Below are 23590 nucleotides of genomic sequence, written 5' to 3' on the forward strand. Positions count from 1 at the left end.
TTGGTCTGAAATTCTCCTTTTTGGTTGGGTCTTTTCCTGGTTTTGGTATCAGGGTGATTTTTGCTTCATAGAATGAGTTGGGGAAAATTCCTTCCTCCTCGATTTTTTGGAATAATTTCTGCAGTACAGGAAAGAAGGTTTGATAGAATTCTGGTGTGAAGCCATCTGGACCAGGGCATTTTTTGGTTGGAAAATTTTTTATTGTTTCTTTAATCTCAGTGCTTGAAATTGGTCTGTTCAGGAGCTCCATTTCTTCCTGGCTAAGGCTAGGGAGAGGGTGTGATTCCAAATATTGATCCATTTCCTTCACATTGTCAAATTTCTGGGCATAGAGTTTCTGGTAGTATTCAGAGATGATCTCTTGTATCTCTGTGGGATCAGTTGTTATTTCCCCTTTATCATTTCTGATTGAGGTTACTAGAGATTTTACTTTTCTATTTCTAGTTAGTCTGGCCAATGGTTTATCTATTTTATTTATTTTTTCAAAAACCAACTCCTTGTTTCATTAATTTTCTGAATGATTCTTTTGTTTTCAATTTCGTTTATCTCTGATTTGATTTTGGATATTTCTTTTCTTCTACTGGGTTTAGGCTTAGATTGTTCTTCTTTTTCTAATTCCATAAGATGGCTTGTGAGTTTGTTGATGTGTTCTCTTTCTGCTTTTTGAATGTAGGCATCTAAAGCGATAAATTTTCCTCTCAAAACTGCTTTTGCAATATCCCACAGGTTTTGGTAGCTTGTGTCATTATTGTTGTTATGCTCAATGAAGTTAGTGATTTCCTGTTTTATTTCTTCCTGCACCCATCTATTATTCAACAGAAGGTTGCTTAATTTCCATGCCTTTGTGTGGGGTTGAACGTTTTTGTTATAGTTGAGTTCCACCTTTAGTGCCTTATGATCTGAGACGATACAAGGTAAAATTTCATTTCTTTTTATTCTGTTGATATTTGTTTTGTGTCCCAGGATATGATCAATTTTGGACAGTGTTCCATGGGGTGCTGAGAAGATTGTATATTATTTATCTTTGGGATGGAGTGTTTTTTTTCATTGTTAAATCATAGCTGTGTACATTAGTGCAATCAAGAGGTACAATGTGCTGTTTCATATACAATCTGAAATATTCTCATCAAACTGTTCAATGTAGCCTTCATGGCATTTTCTTGTTATTGTATGTACACATTTATATTCTGGCTTTATTAAGTTTTGCCTGTACCCATTCTAAGATGCACTGTAGGTGTGGCCCCACCCATTACCCTCCCTCCACCCTAACCTCCCCCCCTTCCTCTTCCTTTGCCCTTTCCTCATACTCTTGTGCTATAGTTGGGTTATAGCCTTCATGTGAAAGCTATAATTTAGCTTCATAGTAGGGCTGAATACATTGGATACTTTTTCTTCCATTCCTGAGATACTTTGCTAAGAAGAATATGTTCCAGCTCCATCCCTGTAAACATGAAAAGAGGTAAAGTCTCCACCTTTCTGTAAGGCTGCATAATCCCAGGTATACATGTACCATGATTTGCTAGTGCAGTCGTGGGTCAATGGGCACTTGGGCTTCTTCCATGACTTAGCAATTATGAATTGGGCTACAATAAACATTCTGGTACAGATGTCTTTGTTATATTGTGATTTTTGGTCTTCTGGGTATAAACCTAGTAAAGGGATTATAGGATTGAATGGCAGGTCTATTTTTAGGTCTCTAAGTATTCTCCAAACATCCTTCCAGAAGGAATGTATTAGTGTGCATTCCCACCAACAGTGTAGAAGTGTACCCTTTTCTCCACATCCACGCCAACATCTCTGGTTTTCAGATTTTGTTATTTGGGCTACTCTTATTGGGGTTAGGTGATATCTCAAAGTAGTTTTGATTTGCATTTCTCTGATGATTAAGGATGATGAGCTTTTTTTCATGTGCTTGTATATCGTGCGTCTGTCTTCTTTAAAGAAGTTTCTCTTCAAGTCCCTTGCCCACCCTGAGATGGGATCACGTGTTTTTTTCTTGCTAATACATTTGAGTTCTCTGTGGATTCTGGTTATTAGACCTTTATCAGAGGTATAACCTGCAAATATTTTCTCCCATTCTGAGGGCTGTCTGCTTGTTTTACTTACTATGTTCTTGGCTGTGCAGAAGCTTTTTAGTTTGATCAGGTCCCAGTAGTGTATTCTTGATACTGCTTCAATTGCCTAGGGAGTCCTCCTCATAAAATATTCACCCAGGCTGATTCCTTCAAGAGTTTTCCCTGCACTTTCTTCAAGTATTTTTATAGTTTCATGTCTTAAGTTTAAAATTTTTATCCAGTGAGAGTCTATCTTAGTTAATGGTGAAAGGTGTGGGTCCAGTTTCAATCTTCTACAGGTTGCCAGTCAGTTCACCCAGCACCATTTGTTAAATAGGGAGTCTTTTCCCCACTGAATATTTTTAATTGGCTTGTGAAAGATCAAATAATGGTAAGTAGCTGGATTCATCTCTTGGTTCTCTATTCTGTTCCAGACATCTACTTCTCTGTTTTTGTGCCAATACCATGCTGTTTTGATCATTATCAGTTATAGTACAGTCTCAGGTCTGGTAGCGTGATTCCTCCTGCTGTGTTTTTATTGCTGAGTAATGTTTTGGCTATTCGAGGTTTTTTCTGATTCCATATAAAATTAAGTATTATTTTTTCAAGATCTTTAAAATATGACAATGGAGCTTTAATAGAAATTTCATTAAAATTATATATTGCTTTGGGCAGTATGGACATTTTAACAATGTTGATTCTTCCCAGCCATGAGCATGATATGTTTTACCATCTGTTAACATCTTTGGCTATTTCTTTTCTTAAAGTGTCATAGTTCTCTTTGTAGAGATCTTTCACGTCCTTTGTTAGGTATACTCCCAAATATTTCATCTTCTTTGGCACTACTGTGAAAGGAATAGAGTCCTTGACTGTTTGTTCGGCTTGGTTATTGTTGGTATATATAAAGGCTACAGATTTATGGTAGTTGATTTTGTAGCCTGAGACGTTGCTGTATTCCTTTACCACTTCTAAAAGTTTTGTAGTAGAATCCCTAGTGTTTTCCAGATATACGATCATATCATCTGCGAAGAGTGAAAGTTTGATCTCTTCTGCCCCTATATGGATACCCTTGATCACCTTTTGTTTCCTAATTGCAATGGCTAAAACTTCCATTACAATGTTAAAGAGCAATGGAGACAATGGGCAACCTTGCCTGGTTCCTGATCTCAGTGGAAATGATTTCAATTTAACTCCATTCAATACGATATTGGCTGTGGGTTTGCTGTAGATGGCCTCTATTAGTTTAAGAAATGTCCCTTCTATACCAATTTTCTTAAGTGTTCTGATAATGAAGGGATGCTAGATATTATCAAAAGCTTTTTCTGCATCAATTGAAAGAATCATATGGTCCTTATTTTTTTGTTTATTTATGTGCTGAATTACATTTATAGATTTACATATATTGAACCAGCCTTGAGACTCTGGGATAAATCCCACTTGTTCGTAGTGTATAATTTTTTTGATGTGTTTTTAAATTCTGTTTGTTAGGATCTTATTGAGTAGTTTAGCATCAATATTCATTAGTGATACTTGTTTATAATTTTCTTTCCTTGTTGGGTCATTCCCTGGTTTGGGGATCAATGTGATGTTTGCTTCGTAGAATGTGTTGGGTAATATTCTTTCTTTTTCTATATTTTGGAAAAGTTTTAGTAATATAGGTACTAGTCCTTCTTTAAAGGTTTGGTAGAATTCTGACGTCAAGCCATCTGGTCTTGGGCTTTTCTTTTTAGGCAGATTTTGTATAGTTGATGCTATTTCAGAACTTGATATAGGCCTGTTCAACATTCCCACTTCGTTCTGGCTAAGTCTTGGTAGGTGGCGTACTTCCAGGTATTGGTCAATTTCTTTCAGATTTTTATATTTCTGAGGGTAGAGTTTCTTGTTGTATTCGTTAAGGATTTTTTGAATTTCTGAGGGGTCTGTTGTAATGTCATCATTACCATTTCTGATTGATGAAATTAGAGATTTTACTCTTTTTTTTCCTGATTAGGTTGGCCAAAGGTTTATCTATTTTATTGTTCTTTTCAAAAAACCGACTTTTGGTTTTTTTGATCTGCTGTATAATTCTTTTGTTTTCAATTTCATTTAATTCTGCTCTTATTTTAGTTATTTCTTTTCTTCTGCTGGGTTTGGGGTTGGAGTGTTCTTCCTTCTCCAGTTGCTTGAGATGTTTCATTAAGTTATTAACTTCCTCTCTTTCCGTTTTCTTGAAGAAGGCTTGCAGTGCTACAAATTTCTTTCTTAGGACTGCCTTTGCAGTATCGCAGAGGTTCTGGTAGTTCGTGTCTTGATTGTTGTTTTGTTTCAAAAATTTGGTGATTTCCTTCTTAATCTCATCTAGGCCCCATCTATCCTTCAGCATATGGTAGTTTAGCTTCCATGTTTTTGTATGGGTATGCAGGTTCCTGTTGTTATTGAGTTCAACTTTGTATTTCATTATGGTCTGAGAAGATGCAAGGAATAATTTCTATTTTCTTAAAATTTGCTCATGTTATATTGGTGGCCTAGGTTTTGGTCGATTTTGGAGTATGTTCCATGGGCTGATGAGAAGTATGTGCATTCAGTCTTGTTGGAATGAAATGTTCTGTAGATGTCTGTTAAGTCCAGGTGTGGAATGGTTAAGTGTAAATCTAAAATTTCTTTGCTTAGCTTCTTTTTAGAGGATCTATCCAGCACTGCTATAGGGGTGTTAAAATCTCCAACTACTATGGAACTGGAGGAAATCAAGTTGCTCATGTCTGTTAGAGTTTCTCTTATAAATTGAGGTGCGTTCTGGTTGGGTGCATAAATGTTAATAATTGAAATCTCATCATATTGAGTATTATCTTTAATAAATATGAAGCAGCTATCCTTATCCTTCCTTATTTCAGTTTGTTTAAAGCCTATTGCATCTGCGAATAGGATTGCAATGCCTGCTTTTTTCTGTTTTCCATTTGCCTGGAGTACAGATGACCATCCCTTCACCTTGAGTCTATATTTGTCTTTTAATGTAAGATGCGATTCTTGTATGCAACAGATATCTGGCTTGATTTTTTGTATCCAGTCAGCCAACCTGTGCCTCTTTAGAGGACAATTTAAACCATTCACATTATTTGAGAATATTGCTAAGCCTTTCGAAGGTCTGATGGACATTTTTAATCCTTTTGCGACTGTGGAAGTTGGAATTTGATCAAAATTTTCTGGGTGGGTTTACTTTTGTGTGGAGGATTACACTGGGCTTTATGGAAGATAGGTCTGAGAATATCCTGGATAGCTGGCTTAATTATGACAAATTTCTTCAACATGTGAATGTCATTGAAGTATTTAATTTCTCCGTCATAAATGAAGCTCAGTTTTGCTGGGTACAAGATCCTGGGTTGAAAGTTATTTTGTTTTAGAAGATTAAAGTCAATGACCATCCTCTTCTAGCTTGAAAGGTTTCAACAGAGAGATCTTCAGTTATTCTAATATTCTTGCCCTTTTAGGTGATGGTTTTCTTTCGTCTGGCTGCTTTCAGAATGTTCTCCTTCATATTAAGTTTAGGGAAATTGATTATGATGTGTCTGGGGGATGTCTTATTTGGGTTGAGTCGTGCTGGAGTTCTGAAACTGTCTGCTATCTGAATTTCAGAATCTCTTGGCATGTCTGAAAAGTTCTCCTTCATAATCTCATGGAGAAGAGACTCTGTGCCTTGTGAGGCCACTTTGTCGCTTTCGGGGATCCCTATAAGACGAATATTGATTTTCTTTGAATTATCCCAGAGCTCTCTCAGAGAGTGATCTGTTTTTGCCCTCCATTTCTCTTCCCCTTTGAGAATTTGGGAGTGTTCAAAAGCTTTGTCTTCAATGTCAGAAATCCTTTCTTCTGCTTTCTCCATTCTGTTACTGAGGGATTCTACTGTGTTTCTCGGACCTTTGAGGGCTGCAACTTCTTATCTCAATGTGTCAAAATCTTTGGCCATTTGCTCTTTGAATTCGTTGAATTGTTGAGATATCTTTTGGGTTACTGCTTGGAATTCTAATTCAATCTTATTTGCTATCCAGATTCTGAATTCGATTTCTGATGTCTCATCTATTTGTTTGTGCATGGGATCTTTTACTGTGTCTGCCCCATTGATCCTTTGGGGAGTTGATGTGCTTTGATTATTCATATTGCCAGAGTTTTTCTGCTGATTTTGCCTCATGATTGTTTTTTACTGTGTTGCTTCTGGCCATCCTCAGAGTTGGGGAGGTGACTCTCCAAGATTAGACCCCAGCGGGTTCGCTCTATTGTTGCTTGATATTTGTAGGGAGTGACCCTGTGTAGTTTCTCTGGGGCTGCCCCAGCCAGGGAGTTCTGGTTGTGGAAGCAGCTCCAGAGTGTGACACACCTGGATCCAGCAACAGGGCAGGAGGTGGTGCGCATGGTTCTGGGAGTGCCTGGCACCCAGTGACTTTGGCACAGAGAGCCCAAGGCTCCAGAAGTTTCTGGCCAGGGGAAGGGCTCTGCACAGAGGCAGTGAGGGCTCCAGAGGGCATGTGGCTACCAGAGTACCTGGACAGATGAGCAGGCCGGTGTGGAGGCAGTGAGGGTACAGGAGGGAGGAGACAGGGTTGCGCCACTCCCACGGTTACTGGTCAGGGCATGCAGAGGCCGGGTGGGCGCAGGTCACGGGTCAGGCTTCATGGTGCAGCTCTTATGGAGGTCTGGGCAGCCCCAAGCCCAGGAGTTTCAGGTTGCTATGAGCTGTGACTCCACAGCATTCTACCCAGGGTAACAGCCCGAGGCTCCAATGTGCCAAAACCGGTCTCTCTCTGCTCCTGAGGGTTAAGGCTATAAGGCAGCTCAGTCCCTGCCTTTAGGGTGCTCAGTCACTAGGTTACTAGCTCCTGCTGGATCCTTGCCCTCAACCCTGAGGGAGGAGCTTGCTGGGGCAGTTCTCTCACAATGGCTGCCTGCGGCCCACAGCTGAACACTATTAGCTCCGTCTGGCTCAGCGGCTCACTCTGGCACCCTAGACAATGCCCAAAGTTCTCTTCACTCCTGCTCAAGCTCTCCCAAAGGTAGTTCAACTGAGTGCCATGTCCAAAAACACCAAAACAGTTCACAGGTAAGGCCTTTCCGGTTTGCAGTGTCACTGCTGCTTGTACTTACAGCTGACAGCGGGATTAGGTCGATCAAACACACGCAACCACTTGCCAGTTTTCCAATGTTTTTGTCCTCCTCTTGGGGTCCAGAAGTCTCTTTCTGACTCCCTGTATCCTCAAAGGGATGATTATAGCCAGATTCCACCAGCCAGAGATGCCTGGAGTCTTATCTCCCCACACTCACCGTGCACAGTTGTAGGGAAGCTGTTACTCGGCCCCCATCTTGCTCCACCTACCCTAGGATGGAGGGTTCTATATGCATCTATCAAGCACAGTTGTCCTAGGGTCTCATTTTAATCTCATATCTTTGTTTAAATTTTATGCAGCCTTAAGGAAAGATGGAGACTTTACCTCTTTCATGTTTACATGGATGGAGCTGGAACATATTCTTCTTAGTAAAGTATCTCAAGAATGAAAGAGAAAGTACCCAATGTACTCAGCCCTACTATGAGGCTAATTTAGGGTTTTCACATGAAAGCTATAACCCAGTCACAACCTAAGAATAGGGGGAAGGGGGAAAGGGAGGGGAGGGAGGAGGGAGGTGGGTAGAGGGAAAGGGATTGGTGGGGTTACACCAGTGGTGCATCTTACAAGGGTATATATGAAACTTGGTAAACGGTCTGTGAAGCTAGTGAATGATGCCCCATGATCATATCAATGTACACGGCTATGATTTAATAAATAAATAAAATACCAAAAAAAAATTTCTGTTTAGAGGATCTGTCCAGCTCTGTAAAAGGAGTGTTAACTTCCCCTGTTATTATGGTATTATCAGATATCATATTGCTCAGACTGAGTAAAGTCTATTTCAAGAATCTGGGAGCATTTAAATTGGGTGCATAAATATTTAGAATTGAAACATCTTCTTGTTATATTTTTCCCTTGACCAATATAAAGTGACCATCTTTGTCTTTTTTGACTTTAGTTGCTTTAAATCCACATTTATCTGAAAATAAGATTGCAACTCCTCTTTTCTTCTGAATTCCATTTGCCTGAAAAATTGTCTTCCAACCCTTGAATCGGAGCTTTAATTTGTCTTTTGAAGCCAGGTGTGTTTCTTGCAGACAGCAAATGGATGGCTTATGTTTTTTAATCCAGTCAGTCAATTTATGTCTCTTCAGTGGGGAATTCAAGCCATTAACATTTATTGAGATAATTGATAAGTGTGGTAGTGTTCTATTCATCTTATTTGGTGAGAGTCCATTGCTTAGTTTTATCTTTTGCATCAGTATGGAGGTTCGGTTCTGTCCTTTAATTTCTGAGTTCTTACTTTGCTGCTGATCCCTTGTGAAGGTCAGTGTGTAGAACAGGTTGAAGTATTTCCTGTAGGGCTGGTCTTGTTGTGGTGAATTTCCTCGATGTTTGTATATCCGTAAATGATTTGATTTCTCTGTCAATTTTAAAGCTTAGCTTCACAGGGTACAAAATTCTGGGCTGGAAATTGTTCTGTTTAAGTAGATTAAAGGTAGATGACCATTGTCTTCTTGCTTGGAAAGTTTCATTAGAGAAGTCTGCAGTCACTCTGATGGATTTGCCCCTGTAGGTCAACTGGCACTTACTCCTGGCAGCTTGCAGAATCTTTTCTTTTGTCTTGACTTTGGACAGATTCATCACAATGTGTCTTGGAGAAGCTCGGTTAGAGTTGAGGTGACCTGGGGTCCGATATCCCTCTGAAAGCAGTGTGTCAGAATCTTTGGTGATATTTGGGAAATTTTCTTTTATAACATTCTGTAGTATGGCTTCCATTCCTCTGGGGCATTCTTCTTCTCCTTCTGGAATTCCTATAACTCATATGTTGGAACACTTCACAAGGTCCTGTAATTCTGACAGTGAACGTTCTGCTTTCTCTCTCTTCTTTTCTGCCTCTTTTACTATCTGAGTTATGTCAAGAACTTTTTCTTCTACTTCTGAAATTCTTTCTTGTGCATGGTCTAACCTGTATCTGATACTTTCCATTGCATCTTTAAGTTCCCTAATTGACTGTTTCAGTTCCTTCAGCTCTGCTATATCCTTTCTATATTCTTCATATCGTTCATCTCTTATTTGATTCTGTTTTTTGGATTTCCTTTTGGTTATTTTCCACTTTATTAGCAGTTTCCTTCATTGTTTCCAGCATTTCCTTCATTGTTTTCATCATGTGTATTCTAAATTTCCTTTCTGTCATTCCTAACATTTCTTTATTGGTGGAATCCTCTGCAGTAGCTACCCCTGGAGGGGTTGGTCTGGACTGGTTCATCATGTTGCCTGGAGATTTCTGCTGATTCTTCCTCATGAGTGATTTCTTTTATCTGTTTTTGTCCTAGTTTTCCTTTCACTTTCTCTTGCTCTTTAAGTTCCTGTGCCTGTGGACTAAGGTTTCGATGAGTCCTTTTGGTACAGGACCAGAAGGATGAGAAGGTTGTAGAGCAAGAAGGGATGAAAAAAAGAAGGAAATAACAAAAAGAAAATAGAGAAAGGAGAGGGGGTGAGTAAAAGGAATATTGACAAAAAGAAGCGAGGCACAGAAAGAGGGAGACAGAGCAATAGAGGTGTATAGTAGTGTACTTTGACACAATCTTAAAAAAATCCCAAACCTCTGGGTATGCCCAGTTGTGTCGTTCCCTTGAAGTCAGCAGCTCTTTGCTAACCTGATCAGACACAGTACCCCACCTCCACCAAGTAGAGAGGAAAGACAAAAATGCTATAAATCAAACCAAAACAAGCAAACAGAAAACTTTACATGATAAAATTGGGTGGAAAAACCAAATAATAGGGGTAGAAATACTAGCAAAAATGAAGTTCTAGTTATTGAAAAAGGCAGCAATGGAAAATTGTATTTAAACTAGAAAAATTGAGAAAGAAAAAATCTGTACGGAAAAGGTTGAAATTAAAAAACAAAACAATAACAACATCAAAATAAACAAAAAACAAACAAAGAAAAAGAAAACAACAACCAAAAACAAAGCAGTATATATATATCTTGTTGAATATTGTCTGGGCAACAGGTGGTCTTCTGGGGTATGAGATGTTAATCACAATGCTGATACAACTGGAGGCCTCCGCTGATTTCTCAAACCCTACAGGGTAGACACCCTAAATCTCTCTTCAGCCCTCTTAAAAGGCACTTTAAGCTTCTAAACTTGCTAAGCAGAAGCTTTCCTAGGAATGTGCTTGTCACTGGAATCACTGCTGAAGTGGCTATCCACTTACCCAGTGTGCCATCACCAGTCTCACTTTGCCCCTGAGGGTTAAGGCTGTAAGGTGGCTCAGTCCCCGCCTTTCTGTTTTTCAAATGTAGGTGATAAATTTTCCTCTCAAAACTGCTTTTGCAGTATCCCACAGGTTTTGGTAGCTTGTGTCATTATTGTTGTTTTGCTCAATGAAGTAAGTGATTTCTTGTTTTATTTCTTCCTGCACCAAATGTCATTCAACATTAAAGGTTGTTTAATTTCCATGCCTTTGTGTGGGGTTGAACGTTTTTGTTAGAGTTGAGTTCCACCTTTAGTGTCTTGTGGTCTGAGAAGATACAAGGTAAAATTTCAATTCTTTTGTTTCTGTTGATGTGTGTTTTCTGTCCTAGGATATGAAAATTTGATTCTGTTGATGTTTGTTTTGTGTTCCAGGATATGATCAATTTAGAACAATGTTCCATGGGGTGATGAGAAGAATTCTTTAGCTTTGGGATGGAGTGTTCTATATGCATCTATCAAGCACAGTTGTTCTAGAGTCTCATTTAAGTACCTTAGATATGTGTTTAATTTCTGTTTAGAGGATCTGTCCGGCTCTGTAAGAGAAGTGTTAAAGTCCCCTGTTATTATGGTACTATAGGATATCATATTACTCAGAGTGAGTAAGGTCTGTTTCAAGAATCTGGGAGCATTTAAAATGGTTGCATAAATATTTAGAATTGAAATGTCTTCTTGTATTTTTTCTTTGACCAATATAAAGTGTGATTCTTTGCCTTTTTTGACTTTAGTTGCTTTAAACCGACATGTTTCTGAAAGTAAGATTGCAACTCCTCTTTTCTTCTGAATTCCGTTTGCCTGAAAAATTGTCTTCTAACCCTTAACTTGGAGTTTTAATTTGTCTTTTGAAGCTAGGTGTGTTTCCTACAGAGAGCAAATGGAAGTTTTTTTTTTTTGTTTTGTTTTGTTTTGTGTGTGTGTGTGTGTGTTTTAATCCAGTCAGGCAATCTATGCCTCTTCAGTGGGAAATTCAAGCCATTAACATTTATTGAGATAATTGATTTAAAAATAGTGTTTTGTTCATCTTATTTTGTGAGAGTCCATTACTTAGTTTTATCTTTCAAATCAGTGTGGAAGTTAGGTTCTGTCCTTTAATTGCTGGGTTCTTACTTTGCTATTGATCCATTGTGATCATCAGTGTTTAGAACAGGTTGAAATATTTTCTGTAGAGCTTGTCTTGTTGTGGCCAATTTCCTCAGTGTTTGTATATTGGTAAATGATTTGATTTCTCCGTCAATTTTAAAGCTTAGCACAGCAGGATATAGAATTCTGGGCTGGAAATTGTTCTATTTAGGTAGATTAAAGGTAGATGACCATTGTCTTCTTCCATGGAAAGTTTCATTAGAGAAATCTGTAGTCACCCTCATGGATTTGCCCTGTGGATCAACTGGTGCTTACTCCTAGAAGCTTGCAGAATCTTTTCTTTTGTATTGACTTTGGACAGGTTCATCACAATGTGTCTTGGAGAAGCTCAGGTAGAGTTGAGGTGATCTAGGGTTCTATATCCCTCTGAAAGGAGTGTGTCAGAATCTTTGGTGATATTTGGGAAATTTTCATTCATAATATTCTCTAATATGGCTTCCATTCCCCTGGGGCATTCTTCTTTACCTTCTGGGATAACTATAACTCATATGTTTGAATGTTTCATAAAGTCTCATAATTCTGTCAGGGAATATTGTGCTTTCTCTCCTTTTCTGCCTCTTTAACTGAGTTATGTCAAGAGCTTTGTGCTCTACCTCTGAGATTCTTTCTTCTGCATGGTCTAATCTGTTGTTGATACTGTCTATTGCATTTTTAAGTTCCCTAATTGACTGCTGCAGTTCCTTTAGCTTTGCTATATCCTTTCTATATTCTTCATATCATTCATCTCTTATTTGATTCTGTTTTGAGATTTCCTTTTCATTATTTTCCGCTTTATTAGCAGTTTCCTTCATTGTTTCCATCATTTCCTTCATTGTTTTCACCATGTGTATTCTAAATTCCCTTTTTGTCATTCCTAACATTTCATTATAGGTGGAATCCTCTGAAGTAGCTACCTCATGGTCCCTTGGGTGTGTGTGTGGGGGTGCTCTGGACTGGTTTTTCATGTTGCTAGGATTTTTCTGCTGATTCTTTCTTATAGTGATTTATTTTATCGGTTTCTTTGCCCTAATTTTCCTTTCACTTTTTCTTGCTCTTTAAGTTGCCATGCCTCTGGACCAGCATTTTGATAAATCTTTTGGTACAAGACCAGAAGGATGAGAAGGTTGAAGAGCAAGAAGGGAAAAAAGAAAGAAAGAAAGAAAAGAAAAGAAAGAAAGAAAAAGAAAAGAAAGAAGAGAAAAGAGAGGGGGTAGGTAAAAGGGAATATTGACAAAAATAAGAGGGGCACAGAAAGGGGGAGACAGAGCAATATAGGTGTACAGTAGGGTACTTTGACCCAATCTTAAATCTCCCCCCAACCTGCATGGGTGCTGGGTTGGGTGGTTCCCTTGAGGTCAGCAACTCTTTGCTAGCCTGTTTGGTACAGTACCCCACCTCCACCAAGTAGAGAGGAAAGACAAAAATGCTATAAATCAAACCAAAACAAGCAAACAGAAAACTTTATGGGATAAAATTGGGGGAGAAAGCAAATAATAGGGGTAGAAACACTAGCAAAAATGAAGTTCTAATTGTTGAAAAAGGCAACAAAGGGAAATTATATTTAAACTAGAAAAATGAAGAAGAAAAGAAAAATATAGGGAAATGTTAAAATTAAAAAAGAAAGCAACAACAACAACCAAAAAGAAAAACAAAACAAAACAAAACAAAGTAGTATATATATCTTGCTGAATATTATGTGGGTAACAGTCATCTCCTGGGATGAGATGTTAATCACAATGCTGATATACCTGTATGAGAGAGGGAGACTGGAGGCCTCTGGTGGTTTCTCAAACCCTCAGGGTGTAGAGCCTAAAGTGGAGAGCCTAAATCTCTCCTCAGCCCACATAAAAGGCACTTTAAACTGCTAAACCTGGATAAGCAGAAGTTTCCCAGGAAAGTGCTTGTTGCTGGGATCACTCCTGAAGTGGCTATCCCCTTAACCAGTGTGCCAAAACTGGTCTCACTTATGCCCCTGAAGGCTAAGGCTGCAAGGCTTCTCAGTCACTGCTTTTAGGCTGCTCAGTCACTAGATCACTAGCTCTTGCCTGCTCCTTGCTCTGTGACCCTGAGGTAGGACCTTGCCGGGCCAATTCTCTCACAATGGTTCCACATGGCCCACAGCTGAACACTATTGGCTCCATCTGCCTCAGTGGCTCAGTATGGGGTCCTAGACAATGCTTAAAGTCCTCTGACTCTTGCCCAAGTTCTCCCAAGGTAGTTCAACTAAGTGCAAAGTCCAAAAAAACCAAAGCAACTCACAGGTAAGGTCTTTCTAGTTTTTAATCTCACTGCTGCTGTTCTTATAGCTACTGGCGGGATTAGACCAAACAAACACATGCAACCACTTGCCAGTTTTTCACTCCTTTTGTCCTCCTCCTGGGGTCCAGAAGTCTCTCATTGACTCCGTATGTCCTTAAAGGGATGTTTATGGGCAGATCCGACCAGCCAGAGATGCCTGCAGTCTTGTCTCCCTAGACTCACTGTGCCCAGTGCAAGGAAGCTGTTACTTGGCCGCCATCTTGCTGCAACCTCCTTATTTATGTATTTTTTAGAGACAGAGTGTCACTTTGTTGCCCTTGGTAGAGTGCCGTGGCATCACAGCTCACAGCAACCTTCAGCTCTTGGGCTTAGGCAATTTATCTTGCCTCAGCCTCCTGAGTATCTGGGACTACAGGCATCTGCTATAACACCTGGCTATTTTTGTTGTTGTTATTGCAGTTGGGCCAGGGCCAGGTTAGAACCTGCCACCCTCAGTTTATGGAGCTGGCACCCTACTCACTGAGCCAAAGGCACTGCCCTATTAGCCATCTTTTAAAAGGAAAGGAAATTTAACTCAGGAAAAAACAGAAACAGTAGGGAAATTAACATCAGGACATTCATTCTAAAAGAAATTAAGAAACAAAGGTCCAGTCTTTTAAATTAATGGCAATTATTAGACATCTAATTAGAAATTAGAAATTAGACCTGTTGTCTGTGGGCAAAAGGTCACAGAATGTACCTGGTGAGCAACAGTGCAAGAAGCAAAAGTGATCCTAAGTTACTATTTATACCATTATAATATATATTAAGCAGCCAGCTCTTTTACCATTAAACCCATTTATAACAGTAAAGGTACAGAAGGGGCTGTTTGCATAAAAAAAATTATGAAGAGTATTTGTATGTGCATCTCCTGTTATACTGTAGTACAATTTTAGGGAGTAGAATGAAATTTAAATTAGAAACATTGAAAAGCAGGGAGTATACAATTAAGATAATAAAGCATATAATTTTTCAGCAAACACATGGTTTCAATAAGTATTTTTTTAATTTACGGAAAATGAGTTGGTGAGTAGTAGGAAAGCATGAAGAAAAGGAAAATATGCAACTTATTTATTTCTTCAGCTTTAACAAAGGACTCAATGATCTTATGACCATTGTATTGATACTTGGTGTTATGTTATTTATTATAACACATGGTAGTAACCAATCTCTGCTCTTGCCAAAGTTAGGGAATTTGATTCTCTCCCTTCTAATCAAAGCTTCCTTTCTTTCTTCCCTCTGAAGTGCCTCTGCTTTCCTCATGGATTTTCTGAGGTCAGTCAGCAGAATCACTTCAAAACATTTGCTATAAAATAAGACACTTTTGCTACATTTGCTCTTACAATAATGCTCAAGTGATACGTGCAATCATTTTTCCACATTTTATCCAAGTGGGATTTTGGTACTAATTTTTAGAAAGTGACTATAAAAATAATAATTTAAAATTATTTTTTAAAAACCTCAACAATTTCTAAGCATTTGTTGTTAGAGAGGCATGATGCTAAGTACTCTCATTTACCTGCTCCTGGTTTTCTTTCTGCTAATTGTGTGACAGACAAGATTCTCCAAGCCTCACTTTTCTCATAGACAAAGTGGCTATCACAAAATTATAACTATTTTACATAGTTGTTGAGCTGATTGGTGAAGATAATGAATTTCATGTATTTACCAAAGTATCTTGGCTATATTTTGTGCTCAATATTAGTGACTAATTAATAAAATATTAAACATTAAATAAAAGGCTATTTGTTTATTTTCAGAATTCTTAAATATTGAAGATTATATTTCAGAATAATTTTTACTAATACACACTCCAGCTGAAAGTGCATGAAAGTGTCTATTTTACATAATACCCCAACAATGGATATTAAAATTGAAAAACATGTGTACCTTAGTGTGGGGGTGGGAGGGGGAGTTATTTGGTCTCTGGACCCTCTCCCAGTGGTAGATCCCTCTGTCTGGAACTTTGTAAGAATCTAAGTGTGGAGTTTCCTGATGAGAAGGCACCTAGGAGAAATTTATTATTATTATTGCTTATACATGTGAAGGCATTATCTTCAGAGATTCTTCTCTTGACTCAGATCTGTCTCCATGCTGTCCCTCTTAGCATCAATCCCCTTACTCCCAAATATGGTAGAAGGGGTGGGGGGAGGGAGATAGAGATAGAGAGAGAGGGAGAGAGAGAAGTTCCAATGTCGTCTATCTCTTACTCCTCTCCTTTCTCCTATACTCACAGCAAAAAAAATTTGTATACAGACATTTCTAGAAATCTTATAATACCCTAAACAAATAAAAACCTGCATAAATATGATGTAGCTTAAACCAGAAAAATGCCCCAAGTTAGACACTCCTTTAGAAATAACAAGTTAGACTTAGCTGATAGAACCTAAATTGAATTCCTTATAGATACATTTTTAGCCTCTGAATGTTTCACGTACAAATAAATAAAATTTTCACACTTACCTGTAATGTACACAAAAGAGAAGTGAATTTTGGATTTGGTTACACGGATTACCATAAAGAAAAAAAGTATGAATTCAGGGAGGATGGGTGGCATAAAAATCAGGGATATTATATTGGTTTCCCAATTATCTGTATTGTATTTCTTTCCTTCATTAATCAGATAACTAGGTATTTAACTAGGTATTGACAATTTAATGTAGTTGGAAATTTAATGTAAAAAGATTTCTACTCATTTTTTTATTCCCAATGTTTGCTTTGAATATGACAAACCATTTATATAAATTTAAACTTCTAGTTAGTATCATGCTACTTAGATTCTTTCTTTTGGTTTGTAACAGGAAAAATTGATTTGTTTTCATGCTACAAAGCACCATTTAAAAATATGTATTGTAGATAACTTTCCTGTTTTTAATTTATTTTCCCCCTTTTCAAGAACTTTGCTATGAAATATTATGCTCCAATCTGTCTTCATTTATTTTTGTTAGAATGGTTTTTGGTTTTCCATTCTTCTGTATTTTTCCACCATAACTCTCTGTTTCCATAATTAAGTTAACTATATTCTCATTATGGAAAGATTTGTACTCATATAGGCAAGATAAATCCATCTTTTTAAGGTTCTGTTTTTCTTGAATGCAATAATATTGCAGAATATTAAAATTACCTCCAAGTGCTTCAATATTTGGGGACAAAGATTTCTAAAACAACCCTAAATACAATATATCACTCTGAAAATGTAAAATCAGTGCCATTTATCTTTACTGATGGGACAGTTGTGGAAAAAACTTAAAGGAGAAAACAGTATTTTGATATGACTGCGTTAGAATTTCCCTATCATTACTGAAGTTGTAGACATTATGAGTAATGTATGATGTCCTGTTTGGTGCACCTGGGATTGTCTCCCCCCAAAGGAACAGTTTCAGTGATATTCTGACAATTAAAAAAATGTCATATGAGAAAAGTTGGGGGGTGTTTGAAGTTTAATTTTTAAGAGATTGATACTGACACAACGTGTGTATACAGTGTTATTCCATTTTATCTTGTATGTCTATTTGTGTAACCACCATCACAATAAAGATATGCAACTATTTCATCACAAAAATCTCCCCTGTGCAACCTCTTCATAGTCACACTCACCCCTCCTCCTCTGCCACCAACATCCTTGACCCCAGTAACTATAAATTCAAGCCTTTTATAGCAGTGAAACCAAATTCCAAATTAATAACTCTATTTTTTGGAAGAATTTCTTGGGAATAATCATTCCCTTAGAATATCAAATCTAAATAACTTTTCAGTCTATGGAGATAATACTCCCCTTTATAATATGTGGATTTCATGCTGTAGGAATGAGATTTGTGATTATTCATTTGTTAAGCATTTGGTTCTGCCACATCAGGCAGGTTCCAAATAATCTATTGGCAAATGATTTTCTCTTGAGGCCATTTTTGGAATTGGACAATTGGCCAAAATTTACAATAGATAAAATTATTAAATCATAGCTAGGGCAAACATTGGAATGTGCTATTTTTAGAGGTAACATCATAAAAATGCAAGTGTGACTGAATTCATTTGTCAGTCATCAATCGTGTGTGTGTGTGTGTGTATTTATTTAGCTATGAGAACATATCTCCATTCTCCTTTCATTATCATTAGGGTGACTGCACATTTGATTTGTCAGAGATCGTCCTGCCTTATGATTTTCCAAGAGTAATAATTAATAGTTCTTCCTTTTACACTGGAAAAAATAATCCTGATTAGGTCAATAAATAACATGGTGACCCAAATCATCACTTTTAACTGTTGAATCTAAAACCTCCTATTAGAATTTTAATATTTTAAGGTAGTGCATGTGAGTATATGTGGGGAGGGGGAACAGAGAGATATGTCTAAGGTGTTCATAAAAAATGTCTGAATGTAACTCGTCTTTGAGAATTTTTCTTAGTTCCGTTTGAGATATGTTCTTTAACTTGCCAGAATTTTTCTGGATCCCTAAAAGTTTTTGTCAGACCTGAAGTCCAGATGGTCAGTTCTGTGGTTGCACAGAGACAGGAGAGTCAAAGCTTATTTCTATATGACTACAATCTGCTGAAACTTAACTAGGGCAAGAAGCTTTCCAAAAAAGATCACACAAACAGAATGTTACTGATGCTTAATCTCTAAAGATTACACATGAGTTTGAAGAGAATCCTTTCTATTTACATCTAATTTTCCCCATAATAGCACTATTATAGTTATCAGATTTCATATGGTGAGAAAGCTTAAAAAAGAAATGATCATTTAAGTCTAAAATATTTATCTCAAAGATAGAAATATACTGATGTATATCTAATCAAGAAGGTTCCTTGCTTAGAGGTATTATTGTCATTTTCCTTACATACAAATCAAAGTGTATTATTTAAATACACTAAATTTATGTTATATAGAAAAATATTAAATAGGAAATTTGCTAAATATGCTTAGAAGGGGTTTGGCTAGGAAGAAATGGGCTAAAATTGTTTGCTTGAAATATCTTAAACTTGTCGCTTCTTTTAAATTATTAAGAAAAATATTTTTGAAGTATTCAATAGATATCCTTTCCCAGCCCTAATGGTTTCCAAATCAAAGAACATTCGTATTAAAATTCCAAAGGGGGGATAAGACAAGAACATTTTGTGGTCTCAGTGTTTAAGTGCTTTGTATTTTAATTAAGACATAAATGAAAAGGGACATTTAGAATCTTATTTTGAAGCATGGCCATTTTACACAAATACAGAATTCTCTTATTCTTTTTTTTTTTTTTTTTGAGATAGCATCTCACTATGTCATCCTTGGTAGAGTGCTGTGCTGTCACAGCTCACAGCAACCTCAAACTCTTGGGCTTAAGCCACTCTTTTGCCTCAGCCTTCCAAGTAGCTGGGACTACAGGTGCCCAGCCACACACCCGGCTATTTTTCGGTTGTAGTTGTCATTGTTGTTTGGCAGGCCTGGGCTGGATTCAAACCTGCCACCTCTGGTGTATGTGGTTGGCACCCTAGCTGCTGAGCTACAGGCACTGAGCCAGAATTCTCTATTTTTGATGAGAAAACACATTTGAATTTAGGACTCCATTCCATTTGAAGGTCCGCCCTCATGAAAGTGTATTTTAATTAAATTTGATATCAGATCAATCTGAGGTTCTAATAGTTATAAAATATTTAGAATAGTTTATTTATAAAGTTAAATCTAGAATTTAAATTTAGAATTAAAGTTTGGAATTAAGTGTATAGTGCTATCATGTAGAGGAATATTCTAGCAAATTCCTTCTCCCGATAGTGCAGGTATTTTTTCCTGAGACTTATCTGATGTTACAACCTAAGGTATGTTAGGTACCATAGATTTTAACTCACAAGTATATTTAGAGTGGGAATTTAGTGAACCTAGACAAAACAAAATTTTTACCCTATAAGTGTCCTGAACTAATTTGGGGACTTGGAGAGCTGTCAATTTGGAAGAAATTCTAATATTTCGTTTCTGCAGCAGAGATCATATTTTGGTCCCTCAGTTGCCATAGATAGTATGAATGGAAAGGGTATATTTGTTTCAGAATAGCGAGGGGAGTGGGTTGAAAAGAGAAAGGAGCCACCTGGCCTCTGATGCCCTCATGACTGCCACTTACTGGGCACCACTACCATTTCAGACTGCCCTGTCAGGCGTTAGAGTCTCTTGTTTCTTGTAGTAATGACTATGGCAGTTCATTACCATCACTGGAGGTTTCTCTGTGCCAATTTTTATAATGATAAAAAGTAAAATTGGAGTGAGTCTGTAGGGACGGAGAACTACTTTTTCCTCTTTGTAATGCAAAGCAATATTATTTGTATCCTATTATCTTAAGAATTTTAGAAAAATTGCTCTTTTTATGGCAATGAATATTTCTCATATTAAACTTTTAATATGCTCTCATGACACTTAAAGTTAAAAAGTAAAATAAATAGTAAAGTACAAAAGAGAAAAAAATGAAACATGTCTTTTCTAATTACATTAAGGCATTTTTTAAAATAAGGGATGGAAATCACATAGATGTGTATACATCAGTTGGAGGCAATAATGAAACTGTGTGTGCCCTCCCCAAGCCACAGTCCAGGCCAGAGCTCTTTTCTTAATGAAATCACTGCTGCAGATTCATTAATGACTTTGTCAAAGTAGATCCTCCTTGCGATTCTTAGACTTTATAGCCAGATCTATAAATCTATGTTCATTTCTCAGTGATAAAAGGATACTTTTCATTTTTTTAATATTGAAATTAAATATATAACATTAAACTTTATATTAATATTAATATTGAAATTTAATATATAATATATAAATAAATAATATTTCCACTTGGAGCAATATGTTTGTGTACATGTGTAAGCATACATGTATACACACACAGAGTTAGGAAAAGATGTAAGCACGAAGGCGCATTTATCAGAAAGTCATAAAAATCCATCTCACATTAAAACCCCTTCATTGTAATATTGTCTACATCCTCATTTCTTCCAGCTTGATTCTAGGAACTTAATAAAATTACTCTTGCTTTTAAAACTCCCTCTGTCTTGCTGTCCATTTCTGCCTCTACTTCTCTCTGTTTCTTGAAGTACACTTGCACAGGGCTAGTTTTCAAGCTGGTTGAGGTAAAGTGATGACATATACAGTAGAACCTTTGTAAGTTTCCCATGCAAGGGACTAAGGCAAGCTAGTTAAAATAAGGAGGTGGTCAATGTAAGGATCTAGGCCTACTGTCCTGATACGTACATGTGGTACATGTCCAGTCTAAGAAAATTACGTCAACTGAAGGGTGTGGTCAGTGTAGAGAAGTGGTTAGCTATGTATTTTTACTGATTATTTAACAGATATATAGATGTAGCATCTATTATTTTTATTTGGGTATACTGTATAATAATATTTAGCCTTAAAAATTTTTTTTAGGATAGGAGTATCTTATTTTTAAGTTTTCTTTTATTTTTGATTGACAAATAATGATAATACGTATTTGTGGGGTACAATGTGATATATACATGTGTCCATTGTGGAATAACCAAACGATCAAATCAGGCTAATTAACTTTTCCATCACCTCATTATTTATCATTGTTTTTGAGGTGAGAACATTTAAAACTCCTCTCTTTTAGCTATTTCAAAATCTGCACAACTTTATTGTTAACCATATTCATCTACTGTGCAATAGGTCACCAGAAGCTACTCCTCCTGCCTGACCAAACTTTGTGCCCTCTGACTTAACATCTCCCCTTCCCCATCTACCACCCTTGGGAAGGCTGAACATTAATTTTTCAGTCTCCATAATTCTTCTTACCAGAATCTCATGATAAATGTGTTACTATTGCCATCACATCCATTGGCATTTTGCTCAGCTTTTAACAAAAATAATTGTTTTTCAGTCTTTGATAATAGCATGAATGGTGCTAGTATACAAAAACGCCTGATGAAAGGCCCAGCTATTTGAAGTCATTGCTAAACAAAGCCAGTCCGTTAACTCAGCTAATTTGAAACATGCAAGAATAGACAGCCTTTGCCAATGGCAAGGAGCAGGGTGGAGAGGGAAATAAATTGTTTTCAAGCTTGTCTGAATGTTTTATAGATCATAGGGAGTGAAAAAAAAACAATGAAAATCCATGTCTAGAACAATTCCTCTGAACCCCTTCTTAAGTTCCATTTCGTCAAAAGCCAGTAACCACTCACTTTTACATGTCTTCCAAATGAGTAACTGTTGTAGGTAAATGTTCTGTTTCTTTGTGAATGGAAAATAATAGGAATTTCTTGTGTTTAATAAAATGATCAGTGTTAGCTGTTGGCATTTTGAATACTTGAGACTACCTTCCTTTTACATTTTATATAAATATATAAAAATCTATATGTGATCATATATCTACATATACATAGTCATTCCTAACCTTAGATCCTTCATATAATGTCATGAGTCTATTAAAAAATGAGGCAGAAATTTGTGTCATTATCCCTTCTATTTTTTTCTCAGATAATAGAGACCTACATTTTTTATTACTTAACAGTCTTTAAGTTAAAACTTTGATCATAGCTAGAGAATATTATATTACCATTTTTCTGGATTCAGCTTACCTTCATTATTTTCACAAATTGGACTCTGGTTTGTGTCAGGAAAATGGCAAGTGAGTCCCAGTGTTCCTCTCAGTGCCCAGCTTTATGGCGATTGTGTGCACTGGGCCTCAGCCAATGCTGGCAGTTCCCACAGTGATAAATCAAGGTAGTTATTCCCTCAGGTCTCCTACCATGTAATCTTCTATTCTAAACATACAAGTCAGTAGTTTACAGCTATTAAATTATTTTCATCATGTGGGATCATGTGTATTTCATCTTAGCTATGTTTTGAGCCCATTCAAAAAAAAAGAAAAATCACACACGTTCTAGCTTTAAACTTAAATCCTTAGATGCAACACAGAGAAAACATTCCGGTTGTGTTGTTCATGAAAGAGGTGGCTCAGTGCCTGGATAATGGTAGGAATGCAATAAATATTTGAAATGAATAAATGAAGGGAACAATATGCTAAGAAGACAATATTTAAAAATATATTTTTCCGGAGTATTGCCTATCTTTTATTTTCTGCAAGGATGGAGAGGGGGTCTTTTTAAATTTAGTTATATCTGGACTCTGCCAGCATTTGTATAATTTGTTTTTATCTATAAGAATTTTAGAAAGATTATATTTAAATTTTGTGATTTGTCATAGACAATAAAAACTACTTTCTTTCTCATGGTCTAAGAAATGTGTTCATGTATTCAACCATTACTCCTTTTGTCAAGACGAGTAGTAATATTATCTACTAAGTGTACATACTATGTACTAAGTATATGCACATTGGGTAAACAACCATAAGTGAGACAATCACAGACACTGGTCTCAGAGAGCTATCAGTAAGTCGAAGAAGTCAAACAAATCCACAAAGTACAGTACGATAAATAAAATGCAACACTTAGAAGAATGCTGGTATTGTAAGAACAGATAGCAGAGGGTTCCAATCTAGTTTAAAACTTAAGGAAGGCTCAGATGTGAGAATGGAGGATGAGTAGAGTTGATAACATAAGGTGGAAACAAAGAAGGAAAAACGTATGATTCAGGTGGAGGTAACAGCACATGTAGTTAGCTAATTTGTTTTTCTGTGCAAAAAAAGCAAAATACTTTACTTAATCCATATGTTCATATACTAAAAAAAAAGAAAGTGGTGAAAGGGATGGGAGAATGACAAGTCCATTTAAGGAAATAAACTACATTAGCCTTTGTTAGATTTTTCAATTAGGAGAGAGAGATGGCCAAATAGGCCTGAAGAAGTACACAG

At 36.9% G+C, this 23590-nt stretch overlaps 1 long non-coding RNA gene across 2 annotated transcripts in view; it reads right to left on the bottom strand.

Annotated features, from left to right (window-relative positions):
• The window catches only part of LOC128588968 (uncharacterized), a 46807-nt gene extending 24370 nt beyond the window's left edge, over positions 1 to 22437 (bottom strand). For both annotated transcript variants that reach the window (XR_008380825.1, XR_008380824.1), the window contains exons 1-2: positions 22356 to 22437; positions 15694 to 15810 (exon numbers count right to left, since the gene is read on the bottom strand). This is a non-coding gene — a long non-coding RNA (uncharacterized LOC128588968). The remainder of the gene's footprint in view (positions 1 to 15693; positions 15811 to 22355) is intronic.
• Positions 22438 to 23590: the final 1153 nt, after the last annotated feature.

Source organism: Nycticebus coucang, chromosome 1, assembly GCF_027406575.1.
Source record: "Nycticebus coucang isolate mNycCou1 chromosome 1, mNycCou1.pri, whole genome shotgun sequence".
Lineage (NCBI taxonomy): Eukaryota > Metazoa > Chordata > Mammalia > Primates > Lorisidae > Nycticebus > Nycticebus coucang.